Consider the following 22,982-nt stretch of genomic DNA (forward strand, 5'->3'; position numbering starts at 1 on the left):
GACAACAGCTTTTCCGAAGTATTTAACTTGGACAGCAATGGCTAGCTAGCTGCTCCAACTAACCTGCAATGATGTGAGCAGTTGCAGTTCAGACGTAAAAAGAGACGAGAAGAGACACAATATAGCTTCGAATGTCATTTAATTTTTAAAGAGAATAAACTTTTGTTCGGCAAAACTCCCTGTTTCTTAGGAGACCAGGCGAAAAGCACAAAACGCTTTCGTTCTGACCTAACATACTAATCTAATTACGAGAGTTGCTCAGAAAGTAATACACCGCATTTCTTTTCTCAGCCGAAAACAATACTAAGAATGCGAAACGTTACGTACGTGTTATTTGCGCAAGTCTCCAGAGTGACCTCGCCAAGTTTCCGCCACTTCCGACAGATAGCATAGCTGCAGGGCGTGGCAACTGTAGGTGATGTAAGTTACAAGCAACGTGCCGTCATTGAATTTTTTACTGCAGAGAAAGAAACAGTGGGCAATATTAAAAAACGCTTGTGCGAAATCTATGGAGCATCTTTTGTCGACAGAAGTACAGGTAGTTGCTGAGCACGGAGGATGAGGTTATCTCTGAGGCGGTTCGGCGGAGCTCCACGATTTGCAGCGGTCGGGGAGACCATCCACGGCTGTCACATCTCACATGTTGCAGCCCGCTGATGTCATTCGCGAGGACAGACGTATTACGACTCGGCAGTTGGCACTGCACCTGTCAATCAGCAAAAGAAGTGCGGATGCAATTGTCCGCACTCTTGGATATTCAAAAGTGTGTGCAAGAGGGGTCCCGCGGTGTCTAACGGTGGATCGCAAATCCCACAGAAAAAAAAACATTTGTCTTGATTTGTTGCAACGTTTTGAAGCTGAGGGGAGGCCTTCTTGTCCCGTATTGTGACAGCTGATGAAACCTGGATTCACCATTTTGAGCCCGAAACAAAACGACGGTCGATGGAATGGCGCCTTTCCCACTCACCACAGAAGAAAAAATTGAAAGCAACTGCTTCCGCCGGTAAGGTCGTGATCACCGTGTTCCGAGACTGTGAAGGTGTGATTCTCATTGATGTGATGCCAAGAGACGGGACTATTAATTCTGAAGCATATGTCAACACATTCACAAAACTCAAGACGCGCTTCAGGTGACTTCGACGCCACAGCAACCCAGGAGATGTATTGCTGTAACAAGATATCGCTCGGCCGCACACAAGTCTGCAGACTGCTCAACACATCGCAAAACAGGGTTGGATAGTGTTACCAAATCCACCCCGCAAGCCTAACCTAGCCGCCTCGGACTTCCACTTGCTTGGGCCATTAAAGGTGCCATTCATGGAAGACATTTTGATGCCGATGAGGAGATGACTCACACAGTGAAGCACTGGCTCCACCACCAGGACAAGGATTGCTACCTACACGGCTACACGCCCTTGTTTCGTGCTGGAGGAAGGCCATAGAATGGGATGGAGATTACGTGGAAAAATAGGGTGTGTAGATAAACACCATTCTTTCGTGAGTGGCATTCTCATTACGTTCAATAAAAAAGTGTTGAAGCAGTGCAGTACATTACCTTCTGGGCATTCCTCGTACAAACAAGAATGATGAAAATTCGTAAATTAAACACAGGATAATTTTTCTGAGTGAGCTATGTGTGATGCAATATCATACTGCAGGGATTTCACCGTGTTGTTGAAGTCACTGAAGGTACTAATTACAGTAAGTCGTCTATTATTATCTTAGATCCTTCCATATCCGAATCCGAGAAATGCATTTCAGTTCTGGAACTGTCATCTGCTACATTGATAACGGGTCGATCAACAACAGAATCCACGAAGCCACCCAGGCGCCACATTTTCTCCTCTTCTTTCATGACGTGACGTTCTATATCCCGCCAGCTTTCAGCAGCGACATGTGCAAAAGCTGCGTGCGTTAGTTCCAGTGCGCCTGGCAGTTTAATAGTCTTGTTATTTCTCACAACAAATCCCTTAACTTGGCTACAGATCAGCTCTGTTAGGTACATATTGCAATGGTACAGTGGCAAATGTAAAAACGCAGCATTTGTATGGTTTGCTCGATGCTGTGAAAATGATTATTTTTCGTGTTTCCACAACGCTTATCATTCTGGTTCCAGCCTCAGTTATTTTCGCACTGCGTATTAACAGCGCGACAATCAGTGCACAACAGTACAGAGACCGTGACTGTTCACGATTTTTGAAATAAAAGTCACATAGCTGAAGGGTGATTACGAAAAACGTTGACAGCTTTTAACACATTAAAATATCTTAAAGTTTCATTTAACGTAACTTAGTAATAAGATGTCTACTACGTAAGTAGGCCCTACTTCCAAGAGCGTAACAATACCAGTTTACCTGTGCTACAGCTTCTGTCCGCGTTTGAGTTTGTCTACATCAGGTTGATTCTTACGATGAACAGAGTATAACTCAGGTTCGCTTCGACAAAGGAAACAATTAACTTCCCAACGGAAATAGCCTGTCTGTCGGCTGTGGCGGAACGACAGTAAACCTGTGAGATTGCGGAGGTGTGGCGAAACGACAATAAACCTGTGAGACTGCCGAGGTCCTTCATAAAAATAACGAGTTTGACGACTAAGGCCAACAGGAAGAGCTGGGATTGGGTAGAGGAAAGCATTTATCGCCAACTGAAAAGTTATTTATCTTTACGTATACTGCCCCAGCTGTTTAAGCCACTGGAAATGAATTACTGTTGTTTGAAACAGGTGCTTACAGCTCTTAGATGCAGGGTGCGTATAGTAAACTTCCGCTATTTGAGCCCGTATGGGCGGAAAACTATTTACCGTATAGGTACGCAACTTTATAGAAATAATGTTCAGACTATGCGCTGCAGGATTTGCGTTGTTAATAATGTTAGCTTCAAGACTTGTCCTTAGGCGCCGTTACTGGTAACAGAGATGTAGGACTGAAACAAAAGCATCAGTGTCCATTAGAGTTACAGACGGTCAACAAGGGCCTGGGCAAGGTGAGCAAGGTTCTGCTCGTAAAGCTGTTTAATCAAGACAACAATAGTGCTTATTTATTTCAAGTTTCTGCTACCAGTCACTGTTTATTTTATGCTTAATCTAACATAATGCAACGCGTTTCGAACATGTTTTGTTTATCTTCAGGTGTTTATACATACATACATAGAGAAATGTTACTTAAAAGTAAACAGTATTAAACTAGATTAATCTAGAACACTTTCTTCATTGTTGTTTTACTGTAGCTGCTGGTGTGACATTTGTGGGGAAGAAGGGGGGCAGTGTATGGCCAGAAATCGAAATCAGTGATGTCTTCTGCTGGTTTTCTTCTTTGTGGTTGACTATGTATATCACAGCAATTTCATCATCTTGCTGCTTCACTTACATCACTGGTGTAATGGCGGAGCTGTTGAGTAACATTACACTATTGCACATTATAATTTTGTCACTAATTGCCAAAGTAATTCACTGTACAAATTGTTTCGGTGTTGTACACACAACACAAGATGGCGTTACAATGAGCACCGTTTGTAACCTGAAACGTGAACATGGTACCCAATTAACAAATGTTACCTTCCCACGTGGGAATTATAATGCATTTCTTTCAATGATTTTTTCGTTATTTCTCTTCTGCATGACATTACTGATGTTTCCACTTGTCTTACGATCAGTCGTTTCTCATGGAAGCCCCACTCGAGTAACGAAAGTTTAGTTACAATCACCATGTGTATTAAAAGTTTGTGAATGGTAACTATTGTTATAAGAAACAACTGCTCTTTCATTGTCGTCGTGGAAATTTCAATATTCAACTAAATACCAAACTGCAAATTGTTTATGAGAGCGTGTATTCCATAGTAACTTACTGTAAAATATCGTCACATTTCATTTCTGCCTCAGATCTCGGTTAGGACATTTTTAGCTTATTGTGGTTAACTTAAATCAGAATAACTGAATGTCCTTAATCTCACACTTAATTATTTTCTCAGTCTCTGTCGAGTTCTGGATACGATTAAGATAGATTCCGAGTAAAAAAATTCTTTGTCGAATTATGTGTATGAGCAAGGTAAATTCCACCTGCAGGAGAATTAAAGAGACTCTGGAACAAAAGGGAAGCAGTTGTATGAATATCAAGAGTGCAGATTTAGTTACATGTTCCATAGATGATTTGAACGATACTTTTATTGAAATGATGTGGAACGAGTCAATTTACTGGATACGTATACATGATTAGTTCAAATGGCTCTAAGCACTATGGGGCTTAACATCTGAGGTCATCAGTCCCCTAGAACTTAGAACTACTTAAACCTAACTAACCTAAGGACATCACACACACCCATGGCCGAGGCAGGATTCAAAACTGCGACCGTAGCAGCCGCGTGGTTCCGGACTGAAGCGCCTAGAACCACTCGACCAGAGCGGCCGGCTACATGATTAGTGTTAACATTAATGAACTCATTATCATTGTATTCCTATTCATACAACACCACTTGAAGACCTGGGGGAATAAAGATGAATGTCACATTTTAATATTAGTGAGATATTTGAATTTTAAAGTTTGAAACCCTTTATTATCTATGAGTGACGTAATAAGAAGACAATATCAGCAGTCAAGGAAACGTCAGGACCTATCAATGCAGTGAAAAAGTGTCAGGAATGTCTGAAGCATAACAACAGAGAAAGTGCAAGTGAGATGTCAAATGGTTCAAATGGCTCTGAGTGTGGTGTCACCGTCAGACACCACACTTGCTAGGTGGTAGCTTAAATCGGCCGCGGTCCATTTAGTACATATCGGACCCGCGTGTCGCCACTGTGTGATCGCAGACCTAGCGCCACCACAAGGCAGGTCTGGAGATGCGGACGAGCACTCGGCCCAGTTGTACGACGACATTGCTAGCGACAATACGGACGAAGCCTTCCTCTCATTTGCCGAGAGACAGTTAGAATAGCCTTCTGCTAAGTCCATGGCTACGACCTAGCAAGGCGCCATTAGCCTTACATAGTTTGAGAGTTATCGTATAAATGTCTCAAGAAGAACGATGTATACAACCATTATTAAAAGTTAAGTATAAAGCAGCTACGTACTTTCTTTGCTACCATTCAATAGTTATCCTGTTCCAGAATTCACGCCCGTCTGCATTAGATAGCGTGCCTATCGGCCCCCTCAAAATAACACGGTGTCGGCACTTCTGTCGACACATCACTGAGCACTATGGGACTTAACTGCTGAGGTCATCAGTCCCCTAGAACTTACAACTACTTAAACCTAACTAACCTAAGGACATCACACACATCCGTGCCCGAGGCAGGACTCGAACCTGCGACCGCAGCGGCAGCGCGGTTCCAGACTGTAGCGCCTAGAACCGCTCGGTCACTCTGGCCGGCAAATGAGATGTCGATGACCAAACATGAGCGGGAAGAACGATGAATGTATTTCATATCCTTTGCACGTAACTTTCACTTTACGCCAGTTAACACCATTGAACTCGTACTTCTTTAAATCACAAGTACTGAAATTTAACCTTTGGAAAATCCAGGACGGAATGTAACAATATTATGAATTGGAACGTTGCTACTCACCACATAGCGGAGATGCTGAGTCGCAGATAGGCACAACAAAAAGACTCACAATTAATGCTTGCGGCCATTAAGGCCTTCGTCAGCAATAGACGACACAAACACACACACACACACACACACACACACAAACAAACGCAACTCACACACGACTACAGACTCAGGCAACTGAAACCACTGCCACTGCGGTTTCAGTTGCCAGGGACTGTAGTTATGTATGTGAGTTCGTACTGTCGTCATGGATAAAGTTCATGTAGGGTCCATTAATCTCGGATGCCTTACACATGCCATCCAATCTGAATTAATTTTGTGTTGCTGTTATCAATATTGAGGCATTGTGCATTGCAGTGCAAAATTATAATTTCAAATAATTTAATCATTGTCCACCTACTTATCTGTCTTATGCTAGATGATCTCGTTTTAACATTATATTTTTTTAACTGATTGCTATGAAATGTATTGCTTTACAAGGCACTTTCTATTTAGATGATTATTATGTGGCTTTTAAGTCCTTTATAGATAGTTATTTGACTAATCTTACAACATTTTTCTCTAGTACTTGTGGTTACAATCCATTGAAATTGTTCATTCACCCTTTAGATTCTCTCTTTACAATAACTTCAGGCATTGCACAATTCTCAAACATTCATGATATAGATGATTGTGAACGATGAGTGAAGTTAAGGAAATGTTCGTGCCGCGCGGGATTGGCCGAGCGGTCTAGGGCGCTGCAGACATGGACTGTGCGGCTGGTCCCGGTGGAGGTTCGAGTCCTCCTTCGGGCATGGGTGTGTGTGTTTGTCCTTAGGATAATTTAGGTTAAGTAGTGGGTAAGCTTCGGGACTGATGTCCTTAGCAGTTAAGTCCCACAACATTTCACACACATTTGAACATTTTGAAATGTTCGTTTCTGTTATATCTGCTCTCAGTACTTAAATGCTACATCAGTATTGAAAATTATCATCATAAACAGACATGTATGTAAGAATTTTTAACATTGTGCAGCCCTGTCAGCAACTGTGATGACTGAACATGTAACACGTCAGCCTCAGTTGCAAATAGAAACCAAGCTTTACCCAGGTTTCAGAAAAAATAATTTGATCTTTTCAGAAGCGTGCGACACTAAACTACAGCATGCCAAAGTTTGGCCTAGTCATAGTTTTATACTTCACATGGCCAAACTTTGGCGTGCAGTAGTTTAGTGTCACTCGCTTCTGAAGAAGACCAAATTATTTTGGCTGAAACATGGGTAAAGCCTGGTTTCTATTTGCAACTGAGGCTGATGTGTTACATGTTTAGACATGTATGTCCTTAAGTGAACATTATATATGTAAAATAGTTAATATTTTTGCATATTTGTATGCACATTAACACAAACTTTATGTTCACTGACATTATTTATCATTAAAAACACGTTTCCAAAATATCTACAATACACCAATTCTTATTAACATATATTTAGGTTGGATGGACATTTAAAAATTACGCATGAAATACAAAGTATAAAACATGGTACATTTATGAATAGACTTTAGCAATTTACAAGTCGAATTACAAAATACTAATGAAACACATAAGTTACAAATTCTCAGGCATCGAAACTCCTTGCTGAAGTGATTATCTTTTGCACTCTTTAAAATATTTGTCACACACATCACTTCCTTTCTTAACACACTTTACACTTTGAAATTTGGGCTGGGTTTGCTTCCCGATGCTGCTGTCAATCAGTGGTAGTTGATGCTGCTATTCAGTTATAGACTCTGCGCGATGTTGAAAAGATTATTTACATTTACAGTTCTGAGTTTTCAGCACGAATGCCATTGCATGGTCGATGTCATGTTGCATTTTTTTGACGACAAACTGCTCGTCCAAAGGCAATGCCATGATGTGACAGCACAGGCGGCATAGTCTTTTATTGGCGTAGTTGCTATTGAGGTTGATGAGTGTAGCCCCTCAATGACTGCTGCATCTTGATGTCCCCATTATGTGTACTCTGTTTGATGGTTTGACCACCTTTGGTTGGTTTGATAGTTAGAATGAAATAACTGCCATGGTTTTGTTGAATGTTGCTTTCTGTTGATTCTGCCAAATCTCATACTGGTTTAAGGAATATGATTTAGAAAGGAATCTTGCTGTCTTCTACCCTCATCTTGGGACCCTTTCTTCTCTTCATTACTTGCTGTGTCTTCATGTCTTCTTTCTTGGAACTTGCAACTTCTCGGGCATAGGGATAGGATATGTTATTCAGAGAAAGTATTCAGAAGGACTAACAGTAATGTTGTAATGAAATATGGTCAAGTCTAAATAGATAATTTCTGAAGTGATATATCTATTTTCAGTTATCAGCTTCTCTATCTGGCATACTTAGATAAATATTCTGAGTTCATTTATCTAGGTGGTTGTACTAATGAGATGTTGCAGATAGTTTGCCATTGTTTGTCGCTGTTAATGGGTTCACTAGGGTCTTGCTCGCAGGTGTGTGTGGCTTGTGTGATCCTCGCTGCTAATGAGCTTTCCCGTCCTCTCGCTAGTGTGGTGAGATGTGGGCCAATATTCTTCAAAATACACCTGGCTCGTTCCCTGCACTAATGTATGTTCGATTCCCACAATCCACAATGCCTCAGACTCTTTCTGCTTTTCTTCGAAAGTTTTGTGGAAGTATTTTAGTAGCATGTCGAACTTTTGATCAGGTGTACTTAATCGTACTTCCTTGTTTTTTTTATGATCTGTATTAGCCGTACTTGGTCGGTTAATACTATCGTCTTGATCAATCGTTGCGTCACAGGTTACAGTAGGATATGTATTGTCCTGCTGAAAATCATTTTTCGTCCGTGCAGAATCAAACATCTGCACCATATGCATTAATGCTTCGTCATAATCAATTGGTTCATTACTAGGTAATGCTGGGATTTCATCCTCATCATCAGTGTAAACCCAACCTATCTCGTCCCAACACTTCAGTTGTGACTCCCTCCCAGTTTGTAGTATCTGCACAGATACCTTTGATGATCTTTCTGTCGTTCTTGTTCCCAGTTCCGATTCTTGTACGTCGCACCTTAACCTGTTTATTGCTGCAGACGCATTGTCATCCCTTTCTGCAGAAAGTGTGTTGCAATATGTGTGCATAACGCCCGCCACCGGCTCTGTATACTGACGTGTGAGCAATTCTCGCTTGTTAGACGCCGTACTATAACCCGTCGGTGTTCGCCTTACAGGTTGTGGCGTTGCGTAACGCGTCACTATGGTTTGATCAGTGTGTGTCACGCTCTCTGCTTAACGTACTGAACCTCGCTGCAAACCAAACTCTTGTATTCCAGATTGACTTGTTATTCTTTCTTGAACAAGTGGTCGCAATCCAAACAGTTCCCTACGGTTATCGTCATCTTCTGGCATACACTGGTTTGGACTAATTTCCCGTTTGCCGTTTCGGACTGGCGTCCACATGTGCTTTTCCGTCTTACGTAATTTCGCGTACCATTTCTGTCGTATTATCAAACGCTTTCAACGTCACCACGACTTTCGAGCGAACGTAAAACTTCCGATCTCAGCCGTTGAAATTGGTGTTCGTTTTTCTCTTGCATTTTTAAAATACGAGCGTCGAATTTCTTTAATGCTGCTTTTTCTCGTTCTTGTGTGAGACGTCGTCTCAGCAATAACATATTTCGACTTCGTCGTCGCTTTGAAGGCAAAAGCTTCGACCTGTTGTTTAACCTTTTTCGACACTTTGTTGCGTATCTTCACGCATCGTAACCATATCTCTTTGGACAGTGTCAATGCCTGTTCTCAATTGTTTGTGCCCTGTAAAGAGCGTTTGAAGCGTGATTTGCGCTTTCTTAGCTTCAGTTCGCATTTAATCTATTTGGCCTTGAATATTATTACGCGTTTTTTTGTGCTTCCTTGTTAGTTTCTTCCAGCCCCAGTGTTATGCGCCCTTCTGATTCTTTTGCCCTTGTGTTATACGCCCTTCTATACGATTTTCTAATTCCTGAAACTGTGATGTTTGATGTGTTGTGCACCCCTGTATACACTTATGTGATTCCTGAGATTGTTGTAACAAACCCTGCAACATTCCAAATATGTTGGTGTTTCCATCTACACCATTTCCGCCAGTTGCCATGTCATGCAACTGTTCCCTATCTCGTTTTCCGTGATCTGTTTCATTCGTTTCCGAACATAGTTTAGGAGCACTAAAACTTGTTCTTTCATGTAATTGCAAGCCTGCCTGATTCAATATGATTACGTTTGGTTCAATATACTGTAAATTACTATCTACAGACTCAGTATCTGATTCATTAGCAACGCCATTCTCATGTCCAGTCTTTGGACCGTGTTGAACATCATGTGTTACAGTTTCGGTCTCATTTGGTATTTCTTCATGTTCTGTCTCGTGTTGTTCACGCTGATCTACCTGCGTGATCAACTCGGTCCTATCAAAATCTTCCATGACTTCTCTTTGTCTTAATGGATTATTTTCTGTCATTTCTGAGCGTCCACTAAGCGTTGCTGTTCGTGAATTTTCTGGACCTGACTACACATTAACATCTGATCATAAGACTTTTTCTACCTCAAAATATCATCCACAGTCCTATATTCAATATTTGAATCCGTTTCCTCGTCTTTTGTATAGCCTTTTGGTTACTGGAGTTGATTCAGAACTTAACACACCCCAATTCAACGATGTGACATTCTTCCTGTACGCCAGCAAATAAGAAATATATAAATAAAATTCTATCTACCTCACTTCACAGTTGAGTCAAATTTATATTTACGTTTTTTGCTCCAATTTGCGTCAGTTTATTGTTTGGGAAGAATTTTGTATTTTGTACCTATCAAAAGCAATCTATCAGAATGCTGTAATTTTGCATCCTGGCAGGGTCGCCATTTTGTAGTACATCTAACCTTTGTATCTGCACAGTGAGTGTACTAATGTATGCAAACTTAGCTTACCACTTAGTGCGCAAATCGACAAAACCTCTGAACTGTCTTCTCAAGCCCATGGTGTAAAACAGACATTCTAAATTCATATGACCCTGGCCCTGTAAGGCAGCTATTATCAGGTGCAGATTGTAACAAAAATCATTAGAAATGCTGCTATCGAGTACCTAGAATGCATGAATAAATAAAAGTGGAAGTTTCGGATCTATTCTAGAAAGTCAGAACAGCTATTCCCTTTTTTATTCTTATCAGCTGTTGCTTTCAGGGGTCAAGTGATAACGACAATCATGTTCAATTACTTTTGATAACCAAAAACAAAATATTTAATTCTTGGAAATACTGAAATGATAATTATTAAAATCGTTATATCCAAATATGAAAACTTTTGATCACAGGAAAAATGGCTATTAAAAATCATCATCAGCTCATTTAAATCTACATTGTCATAGCTGGTCAATGCACCAAGTTGGTGGAGAATAAACCAACAAAAAACTATCACGTGCTAAGTGTGAGGGAAAGTTAGTATCCTAGCAAGTTGGAGTGAGCAAAATCTAGACCCAACATCTATGTAAGCTGGTGTGGTCTCCTGACCATTTCTGACATATTACGACCTCACCATTGTATTCTGCGTATCAAGATGTTTCATTCGAGCCAAAACTCGATAGGGTAGAGTCAATTTCACATATTTCCATTTAACTGATATGCAAATCTAATAAATAAATCTCAAGTGCGTACCGAGATTAAAAAGCCGAGGCTGTCATACACAAACATTCAAAACACAACGGCCACAGTAGTTTTTGTCTGGTGGAGGCAACCATCCCACTGGAAAGTCCGTAGGAGGGTGAGTTAGCACACAGCTATGTCAGTTGTCTGAAGACCCAGAGTCTAAAAGGTTTTGCCAGAGAAATGGCATAATAGCCTGCATGTTCACCTTAAAAGCAAAAGCCACTGTATTGTTTGGGAGAGCCCCAGCATACTCATTTTTGATGGACCTAGTGCACTGTTTCTGAGTTCTCACAGGTGGACAGTGAATGCCTAACGCAGATGCTATATATTACCGGATTGGTCAGCTTAAATGGAGCGCCATTCTCCCATTTGTAATGCTGATTGGCCGACTTTTTCTGATGCAATGAGCCAGAGGAGTGAGGGAAAGACAGCAGATGATATACCTATTCGCTTTTTGCATGGAGAGGGGTCATTCCAATGATGCTCTTGAAGCGGGAACATGTAGAAGGAGCGAGAGCTCTCGTGCGTCTACACAGAGAACGAGGAACAAAGTCTCTACTCAGTACTGCACTGAGAGAGCACCTCGGTCGCTAGCAAATCGGAGTGATACTCTATATTGAGTCGCTCGCCATTAAGCATTTGTTCACTGTGTTGGTCGCGACACATAATGTGTGGTGTGAACACAGACGGAATATTAGTTAGCACCTGCGAGCGGACACTGAGTGGCATCGCGGTGTACTGGTTATCTGACCGGTGTACCACGCCAATAGTCAGACTAGGGGCAGATAGGAGTCCTTGACTTCATCAAGGCATAGTGAGAGTTCAATTGGCGAAGGTCAATCCAGATAGAAAGAGATAGTTTCATTATTTTTCAGCAGCGAACGACACAGGCAGCAGTTGTCGCAGCTCACGGTATTGTGCACTACAGCGTAGGCGAGCCTCATCTTTCCTCTATTAGAAATAACATACTTCATTCAAAACACTCCATTACATTTTTCACGCGACAGCCTCAACCATACTTAGGAAAATTCAATCAGATAATTACTCAAATTGAGTAGGTGCGTTGCTCTCAGCCATTCTGCCGAGTACATAACATTCTTAATGAAAAGTGATAAAAGAGCTTTACCACACTTTGTATATAAATTTCATTAACAGGATTCCTATCCATAAGAGGTAACCTCCTATTCTGAAAAGAACCCGGAAATTTGTGTATCAGTTTATAAATAAAAGTTTCACTTGATTTTCTCAGATTTTTCAATAAATAATATTTTCTGTTTGTTTAATGTTTTTCTTACACTAACTAGCAATACTCCAGTACCCAAGGATCCCATTAGTTACGTGAGGAAAAAGAATATTTTTGTGTCTTTTCCTTACAGCGGACGACTCCATAAGATATTTATTGCTGCAAGTTTTTCAGTCATTTCTTTTTGGTATGTTAGGAGCGTCTGTCTGACTTCTGTAGTAGTGTGGGATGGAAATTGCTTCTTGCAGGAGCCAATGGGTACTTGTCAGATCAATCCATTGCGCAACTCGTCAACATAACACCCACAAACTGACATATACTGTGGCCTAATGCACGATGGTACTTTATCAAGCGGCATCTGGAATGGCGTTGTCTCTGTGCTGGATCTGAAATGCTAATTCCCTACTCCGGCCTTGACAGAATTCACTCAGTCACAACTTTCCTGCATTTCGTAAAATGTTAATCTTTCCCTAGTAGAAATAATGGCTATCACACGCTTGCTATGGGTTGGAGTGACGTGTACAATTTCTTTTCCCGCAAAAATTCCTGCAGGAATAATTAACTACTATTTTGCTATCTGTCGCTTTGATATGTGAAGCGTATTGTCCTCACTTCGCAGAAAGGAAACTCTTCATGTCTTTGCTTATTTCCACACACTTGTGCAGTCTCCCACGAGACGAGAGAGAGAGAGAGAGAGAGAGAGAGAGCAAGAGAGAGCCTTAACTTTAGGTCTCAAAATGCTTTTATATAATGGAGATCTCCCCACCGCGTCGCGTCTGTGTCGCCAAGTATGGCGTCAGCCAATCAACATCTCATTAGAGGTGCATAAACAATTTTAGTTTTCTTCCTGGGTCGCAGCCTAGCCCTGTTAATGACGTGCAGTCACTTACCCTCAGTCCTGGCCTTATTTATGCCAAAAGGAATAATGTATTGTTCTGGCCTTATCGCTTTCTGCGCTGTAGCTCGCCGTTCTCTTGCTAATGGGAGTTCTACGATATCATTAGCCACCTGCTCGTTTCATCACAAAAATGCGTTTAGCTTTAACTTCTTTGTTTCATGCCACTATCCATATATTAGTAGAGACTGTTTTGTTTGTTTTCGGGTACATGAGATTAACTGAACTGCCTTTTGTTGATATAATGTAATTATTATTTTCTGAGGATCTCATACTGGTACTGTCGTTATGGACGAAGTTTATGCAAGGTCCTTTAAATCCGGACGCTTTAGACAGGTTATCGCCTTTTGTACAATCTGTTAAATAAAAAGAATTATGTGCACTGTAGAAAAATTGACTGATCGCATTTCACAACTTGAAATGGACATGGTTTCAAGCGACTGTGATGTATGACGTCATACCAGTCTTTTAGTACCTCTGTGTGAGCAGTTCTTGATATTAACCCCATATCCTTGCCAAACTCGATGTATGAGGAACGAGTGCCCTCTTTCAAGGCGCTGGCAGACCTTCACTGTATAAGGTATGTATGTAAAAATGTGAAGTTCTTATTTTGTCCAGGACATGAATCACAGAATATGTACAGTTGTTTTACATCACGAGAAAGATGAAATATTAATATTCTGAGTTGGTTGTGGACCTTGAAACACGTATGTAACGTAGCAGCGATGGTGAGGCATGATAAAATCTTTGACCAGAGAGCCTTTTATCGTAGTTAGTCTGCGCTTGACCGCGCGAGTGTTACGAGCAGTACTCTAGTAGTCGTCGTGCAGTGCGCTCTGTCGGTAGCAGTAGCTCAGTTTAGTTGCGTCCAGTAGTCGGTCGGTAGTAGTCGTGCAGTACAGTTGCGAGCAGTCTGTCAGTGGGCAGTCTGTGAGCAGTGCAGTATGTCGGTAGTAGCAGTCGAGTGCAGTTGTGTGTGAGGAGTCGGCGGGCGTCGACATGGCATTCTGGTCAAGATTCAGGACGAGGTATATTATTTTTTAAACAAGGTAATCAATCAGCAATGCCCTTAGCTAATAATGCACAAATTAGTTACAACCTCACCATCGCTGCTACGTTACATACGTGTTTCAACCTGTATCTTCATTTGTTTTTACAGCAGTCTTCATGCATTGAGGCAGCAAACAACAGTATCACAGCTTCATTAACAATGATACGATCGACAGATAATTATCAACCAGTCATACCAGACCATAGGCTAAAAGATTGTATTCTAAGGAAAGAAAGCAGAATGGACCATCATTTTTTTTAAAATTCGAGGACCCACGTGAGTTACCCATCTTCCCACGTATTTTTATTTTTGATTAACACAGAACCTTAGTATTTTTAGCTCCAATGAACACCTCAACAGAGACTACGCACAGACCTGCACAGCTTGGCACCGTAATCCCAAAATCCCAAAATATGGACGTTCAACATTATCCCTCCCACGTCTTCACTTGTTTTTTTTCGTTTTTAAATTTTATTTACTGCTTAACAATTTTTAAGAATAAATTCGTCAATGGAATAGAAGGAGTTCTCTAGATTTAGAACTTGCTTCGCTATCTGTCAGATATTTTATGTTATTGGGCAATTGATCAAAAGTTTTTATTTCTGCATACTGCAACTTTGAGTCACTCACAGCTTTAACAATGGGTAATAAAGGTCATTTCTCCCTCTAATGTTGCAGGTATGTGCATGTCTGTTCTTCTCAGATTGTGATGGATTATTGATGACAAATTTCACTAGCGAAAATATGTATTGTGATTGCGCAATTAAAACGCATAGCCCATTGAAGAGTTATCTACATAATATCCTTGTGTGAACACCACATGTTATTCTTACTGCTGTCTTTTGTGCAACCAATATTTTGTTTTTAAGTGATGAGTTACTCCAGAAAATTATTCCATATGGCATTATTGAGTGGAAATAACCAAAATATAGCATGAGATTGATAAATTTGTTTCTAAGACTAGCGATTATTCTATGAGGAGAAGTAGCTGAACTTAATTGTTTGACAAGTTCAAGTTTTCAGCAATATCTATACCCAAAAATCTGGAGCATTCTACCCTACTTACAGCTCCTGCTAATGTGTTACATTAGTTGCCGACATGACTGTATCTTGTACAGTATGGATCACAGTCTGTTTTTTCAAAATTTAGGGGAGTGCATTTTCAGAGAATTATTTAGTAACTGTTTGGAAAACACCATTTGCTAACTCTTCTCTTGCTTTCCTTCTAATGGAATTTATTATAACATTAGTAGCCTGTGCAAAAAATACCAATTTTGCTTGTTGAATGTTTAGAGAAAGGTCATCCACATATGTAAGGAATAGGAGTGGACCCAAAACTGAACTGTATGGGACGCTCTTGTGCTTTTACCCGTCATTAAAATTTTCTAACTTTGTGACACTGTCTAAAATATTCAGCACAACCTTTCGTATTCTGCTTGCCAAGTTGATTGAGACCTGCTGCTTGAAAGGCCGTCAGTTCCACAAAACTTGCGTTTTTCTAAAACAGTATCATGACATACACAATCGAGGGCCTCGGGGAGATCACAAAAAATACCAACTGGCGATAAATTATTATTTAAGACTTGTACCGTTTGATGAATGAATATGCAGTGTAAACAGCGTTCTCAGTCTAGCAACCTTTCTGGAAAACAAGATGTGATACTCTACGTAAATTGTTTCTGCGTAAGTGTTCGACTTCTCTTGACTACATTCCGTTTTTTAATAATTTGGAAAAAAGATGTCAGTACAGAAAATTGACTGACTGTTTATGTCTCTCTTGTCAACTTTCTCGTGAATTGGTTTAAGAATTACATATTTTAACTGGTCTGGAAAAAATTCCCTATGCCAGTGATGCATTGCGTACATCACTAAGGACATTACTTATTACATTGGAACAACTTTTCAGAACCTTGTTTGAAATTCCGTCAGTTCCACAAGAACATTTGTTTTCTTAGAATTTTTCTAATTGTATAATTTCAGTGAAGAATGTCAGTGTCACTTCTAGTTGGTTTAAGTTTTGTGGAATGACATTTTCAATTTGTTCTCTTGCATCTTCAACTCAACCATTTAATCCTATATTTGCTGCTACGTTTAGGAAATGACTGTTAAAAGTACTTGCAACTTGTGAATTTTCAGTCAAATAATTGTCATTTAGTTTAATCGTTATGGAATCTTGTACACTGACTGGCTGTTGATACAAATGGAAAGCCACTAATAAGGAAAGGACGGAAAGCTGAAACGAATATGGGCACGATGGGGAAAATAAAACTTGGCCAGCAAATACTTATGAGACTTGTCGATGAACAGGAGATCTGACCATGACAGAAAATGCTGGAAACCATGGTTTCGATGCACCAATCAGTTGCTGCCACATATCTGCGTATAAGCGTATCCGCTCCCGAGTAATTCGCTGTGTTCTTGCGTCTTTGTGAGAGAGGGGAATAGTGTGTCGTGACCAGTTGAATGAAAAACGAAAAAATGTCCACTAAAAGCAGCGCGAGTGGTGAGCGTAACGTCTGGTGTCCACATCGTAACATGATTCTTTCATCAAACTGTTAATGCCAAGCAGTAGGTCCAGAAACTGTTTAATGCATATGTCGATCAACTCACAGAAGATGAAAGACTGTGTGAATATCGTTCACCTAAATGGAGCAACAGCGCACCCCACCTTGGCTGCCTTGTCACGAGTGTAGTAGGTATCCCATGAGGAAAGGACAATCAGCAGAGGGTACAGTCTCGCGGCTGCCTGCGTGCCAGTTTAATTTTTTACTATCCTGTAAAAGGACTGTACAAGAGAAACGAATTTGGCGACAACATATGGAAATGGAAGAGAAAGTAGACGAAGATGAGAGGGCAGATAATATAATGATGCGTAACTGTACTGGTTCTTACGGCATCTATCCTAAAGTGGGAAAAATTATGCTGAAAAGTATGAATGTAGTGAAATATATACTACAGAAAAGGAAAATATACTGAAATCTGCTCGGATTCTTTAATTAAAATAACTTTTGTTTTAAATCTCGGCACACAAACTTGCTATGGATGCGTGGCGTGAGGTGCCTTAAAATGTTAGACATAAAACGTTTACGTGATCTATGAAAAACTTAAGCATGAGAAAATATTATTATTCGTAGTTATCGCTTGGCAAAATGTTGCTGTTTCTTCTTAAGGAAGCGTAAATCATTTATTATTTTTCATCTTGAAATAACGCCTTTGAGATTATAATCGATCGCTGTCAAGCGGACTATTTAAATCACTCAACTGACAGTCCAGATAAATACCTCAAATGCCTTAAAGTTACTAATATATACATATAAGGCCTGTCAAAGAGAAATTTATACACTCTCAGGCGTTTACGTCTGAGAGAAGCTGTGGAAATGTTAAAAGAAATGTTACGGCCGGTAACGGCGGTCAACAATGACTTTTACTGGCGCAACCTTTCCGCGCTGCTGCAGTCACTGAAAATTACGAGCCCCCTGTTGACAGGTCGTCTGCCGATGGATTTCCGCCAGGTTTCACATGAGGAGGGAATCAGTTGTAATTGTCAGCGTGTCTCGTCCGTCGCCACGCCCCGCTTATGCGAACATGAAACAACAATCGAATGTACATCAGCTTTCTCGTTACTCATAGATGTTAACTTAATAGCTGTAAAGCCGGTGTTATTTGTTTGTCATTTACTCTCCAGCCATCCCTGTAATGTCTTTCTGAACGCCACTAGCCCAGCACCTTTGAACCCCCAGGTAGTACGCTTCTGGCTGTAGCCACAGTCTTGAAAAGTACTATGTTTCATGGTATGATTCGCACTAGTTTTTACTTGCACACTCTGCATATATTTACTAAGGTGAGCATTCTAGACAGACCTGAGGAAACTCAGTGAGTTTATATATTCGTGATGGTAAACCTTTCGTCTCAATGTTCAGATGTTTCGTAATAACATCGGGCTTGCTATCACAAGTGAAGCACACAGTTTGACAGGTTGTACTTGCTTCTCTGCGCGATAGGAATGGAGATACTATCGAATACATTGCTGCCAAAGCAGAGTTACTGAACACTGCCTTCCGAAATGCCTTCACAAAAGAAGAAGAAGAATTCGAATGGAGAACAGCCGTCAACATGAGTAACGTAGAAATAAATATCCTCGGAGTAGTGAAGCAACTAAAATCACATAATAAAAGCAAATCTTCTGGTCCAGACTGTATACCAATTAGGTTCTTTACGGAGTATGCTGATGCATTAGCTCCATACTTAACAATCGTATACAACCGTTCGCTCGACGAAAGGTCTGTACCCAAAGACTGGAAAGTTGTACAGGTCACACCAATATTCAAGAAAGGTAGTGGGAGTAATCCACTAAATTACAGGCCCATTTCGTTAACGTCAATATGCAGCAGGATCTTAGAACTCATATTGTGTTCGAACATTATGAATTACCTTGAAGAAAGCAATCTATTGACGCACAGTCAACATGGGTTTAGAAAACATCGTTCCTGTGAAACACATCTAGCTCTTTATTCACATGAAGTGTTGCGTGCTATTGACAAGGGATTTCAGATCGATTCCGTATTTCTGGATTTCCGGAAGGCTTTTGACACTGTACCACACTAGCGGCTCGTAGTGAAATTGCGTGCTTATGGAATATCGTCTCAGTTGTGTGATGGGTTTGTGATATCCTGTCAGAGAGGTCACAGTTCGTAGTAATTGACGGAAAGCCATCGAGTAAAACAGAAGTGATTTCTGGCGTTCCACAAGGTAGTGTTATAGGCCCTTTGCTGTTCCTTATCTATACAAACGATTTTGGAGGCAAGCTGAGCAGCCGTCTTCGGTTGTTTGCAGATGACGCTGTCGTTTATCGACTAGTAAAGTCATCAGAAGATTAAAAAAACTGCAAAACGGTATAAAAAAGATATCTGAATGGTGCGAAAAGTGGCAATTGTCCCCTAAATAAGGAAGAGTGTGAGGTCATCCACATGAGTGCTAAAAGGAACTCGTTAAACTTCGGTTACACGATAAATCAGTCTAATCTAAAAGCCGCAAATTCAACTAAATACCTAGGTATTACGATTACGAACAACTTAAACTGGAAAGAACACATAGAAAATGTTGTGGGGAAGGCTAACCAAAGGCAACGTTTTATTGACAGGACACTTAGAAAATGTAACAGACCTACTAAGGAGACTGCCTACACTACGCTTGTCCGTCCTCTTTTAGAATACTGCTTCGCGGTGTGGGATCCTTACCAGATAGGACTCACGGAGTACATCGAAAAAGTTCAAAGAAAGACAGCACGTTTTGTATTATCGCGAAATATGGGAGAGAGTGTCACAGAAATGATACAGGATTTGGACTGGAAATCATTAAAAGGAAGGCGTTTTTCGTTGCGACGGAATCTTCTCACGAAATTACAGTCATCAACTTTCTCCTCCGAATGTGAAAATATTTTATTGACACGGACCTACATAGGGAGAAACGATCACCACGATAAAATAGGGAAATCAGAGCTCGTACGGAAAGATATAGGTGTTCATTCTTTCCGCACGCTATACGAGATTGGAATAATAGAGAACTGTGAAGGTGATTCGGTGAACCCTCTGCCAGACACTTGAATGTGATTTGCAGAGTATCCATGTAGATGTAGATGTACTTCACAGTTATGGAAACTTCAAGCGCAATGGTCATATGCCTTTAACTTATGTATTTGCACTAAACAGTATTTATCACTGTTCAGAGTTACTGCTGTGCCGTTCACTGTGGGTAAGTTCAGTTTTCGTCAATGGGTACAGTCCACACAATTTTCTTCTCACTCACAAGGAGTGTCCGCATATTTCGATCACTTGTTTGGCGTTCCTGATTTTAACACTTACAATGCATTTTTACTCACACAATTCATACATGGCACATCGAGAAAATTCATTTTAAGTATTGTATATTACACATAAACCTGTACATAGAGTACATATTTCTTGACAATCTTGTTATGCTTTGAGCTTGTATAAACAGCCAGCCTTTCCCTCATGCAAAAAGGTAAGATCATTTGTTCACCTGGACTATTCAGTTCATGTGATTTTACAATCATTGATCTATTCAACACAGAATCATTCTACAGTTTTATTATTACCTATTCATGATACGATACGATGTCATGAGTCCCAAGTTTCTTGTTCATCACCAATCTTGTAATTTTCGCGAAGAACTAGCCAGCTAGGTTTCAATTGATTTTTGACAGATTTTTCATGAAAATTCAATAATCTATGAACTCATTTCTATTGTTTAGACCAGAAACAAGCAGAAAGTACACTGAGGGCCATACAGTTTGCTTATTTTCCAGTGAGATTTTGACCTTTTCGTGTCCTCTCATGCTAATGAAAAAGTCATTACCTTCACAATACAGACTTTATTTCGTGTGATGTACTTAGTTACGTTTCAATGATACCACAAATTATACATACAGATACGGAATACTTTAAGGTTAAACGTAAAATGTAGACATACGTAATAAGAGTGAACTCAGCATTAAGATAACTATTTACACATTTACAAGTTTAGGTTTACTTTAAGTGATGTCTATAACCCATCTCTAGGTACGAAAGGTTTTGTATCTTTATGAGCATATAATGCTCTCACCCTTACTGTCTCTAGGTGCGCAGCAGATAGCATCCTCCATAAGATATTTTTATGATCAGGTTTGGTCCTGTATATAACAGTTGCCACATTTTGTTAATCTTTTTAATACTTGAGGCCTTTGGATGTACCTTAACCAGGTCCAATTCTCCTTCCTCATATTGGTGTACCGTTTTTAACTGTTTATTATATTTTCTTTGCATCAAGTCAGCAGTTTCTTTAATAATGCCTACACTTGTTGTATCATTTCTTCTTTGGTGATTTGACTAGGTGTCTGTGGCAAGGGTTTCACCCATTCGTCTGACTCTACATGCGACATCATAATTTCAGCTGGATTGTAGCCAGGAGGCTAATGTGTTTTATATATATATATACTCTCAAAAATCGGATTGTATTCTACTCCCTTGGTGAGCTGATTATCAGAATATGTCCTCACAAACGCATTAAACTCGTAAAACGCGCTTAACATTCTGTTCACTCAGAAACAGCTCCCACTTACTAGTCTTAAAAGAAGCAACATTGTCTGACAGCACTGTAACTGGCCTCTGACATTGGGTTATCAATTTTCGTATTATTAGCAATTTTCGTATTATTGTAGTTTAGTTGAGTTCCTGGTGGGATACGTCTTCACGTACTTTGAAACTATATTGTACACTGCCACCAGGTACTTTGCTCCACTTTTAGCTGTTGCAGGGGACATGTTACATCGGTAGATGTACTGGAGGGCTTCCATCGGAATTATTGACGGCAGTTCGTTACGAGTACTGCAATTCGTGACTTTCGCCTTTTGGCAGATTAAACAGACGCGGATCAATTTTCTGCCATGCCTCTGTAAAATAGCAGTATGTCGCTATCTTACTCATACACTTTTTAAGCCCAAAGTGACCCCAACAATGGTGACTAGTCCATATTACATTTTCAGTGACATCACCACCACACTCACCATTTTTCAGACTCTGTCTGATTCCGGTGGAACGAGAGTTCCTCTTCGCGTTTATACTATTTATTTAGGTCACGTGTGGGATTTCCTTACAAGCAATCTTTTATGACCTTCCACAACGGATCTGCTTCTTTGCATATCTCTGCGCACTCTTAAATATGCCTGTCTGCTGTTTGCCTCCTTGGTCATGAAACACGTATGTTGTGTGGCGGCGATGGCGAGGCATTGCAGAGTCTCTGACCAGAGAGCTATTTGTCGTTCCTAGTCTGCGCTTGACCGCGCGAGAGTTGCGAGCAGTAGTCTGTTAGCAGTAGCAGTCGAGTGCAGTAGTCTGTCGGTAGCAGTAGTCGAGTTCAGTTGCGAATGGCAGTCTGTTAGCAGTAGTAGTCGAGTACGGTCGCGAGAGAGTCGCGGGTGAGACGTAGTCGCAGGCGTCGACATGGGTTTCTGGTCAAGATGCTGAATGAGGCATATTGTTAATTAAGGTAACCAAGCTGCATTGTGCACATCAGATAATGTAAAGTTTATTTATTGTAATTAATTTTCAACAAGTGCCCCAATAATAATTTTGATTTCAAAGCAATTTTTAACAAAAGAACCATTTAATTGAACCAACGATTTCCTTCCATTTCCTTTAAAGAAAAGTTTCAGTTAAATTTCAAAAATAAAAAAAATAATACTTGCAATGCATTTCCTCCAAGCCGTGGCCAACAATAAGAGCAGAACTTTGACATGCAGTTTCGAATGAGGTAAGAAATTAATTATGATTTTTTTGCACAGGGCCAAAGACGGATATTTCGGTTTAATTGAGTTTACATTGTCACTGAAGTCTCATTAGCATTGAACTGTTTTTCATTATTTTCGTGAGAGCTTACACCTTGAGTCAGATTGCGATTCTCATTTTTATTGTCATTAAATTTAATTGTCATAGTCAGTACATTTCATGTAGGGAGGTTACGCTTGGCTACCATTCATTTATTATTTCAGACATTCAAAATTCTCCGGGGAGGTTACACTTGG

This window comes from Schistocerca piceifrons, chromosome 4 (assembly GCF_021461385.2).
Source record: "Schistocerca piceifrons isolate TAMUIC-IGC-003096 chromosome 4, iqSchPice1.1, whole genome shotgun sequence".
Classification (NCBI taxonomy): Eukaryota; Metazoa; Arthropoda; class Insecta; order Orthoptera; family Acrididae; genus Schistocerca; species Schistocerca piceifrons.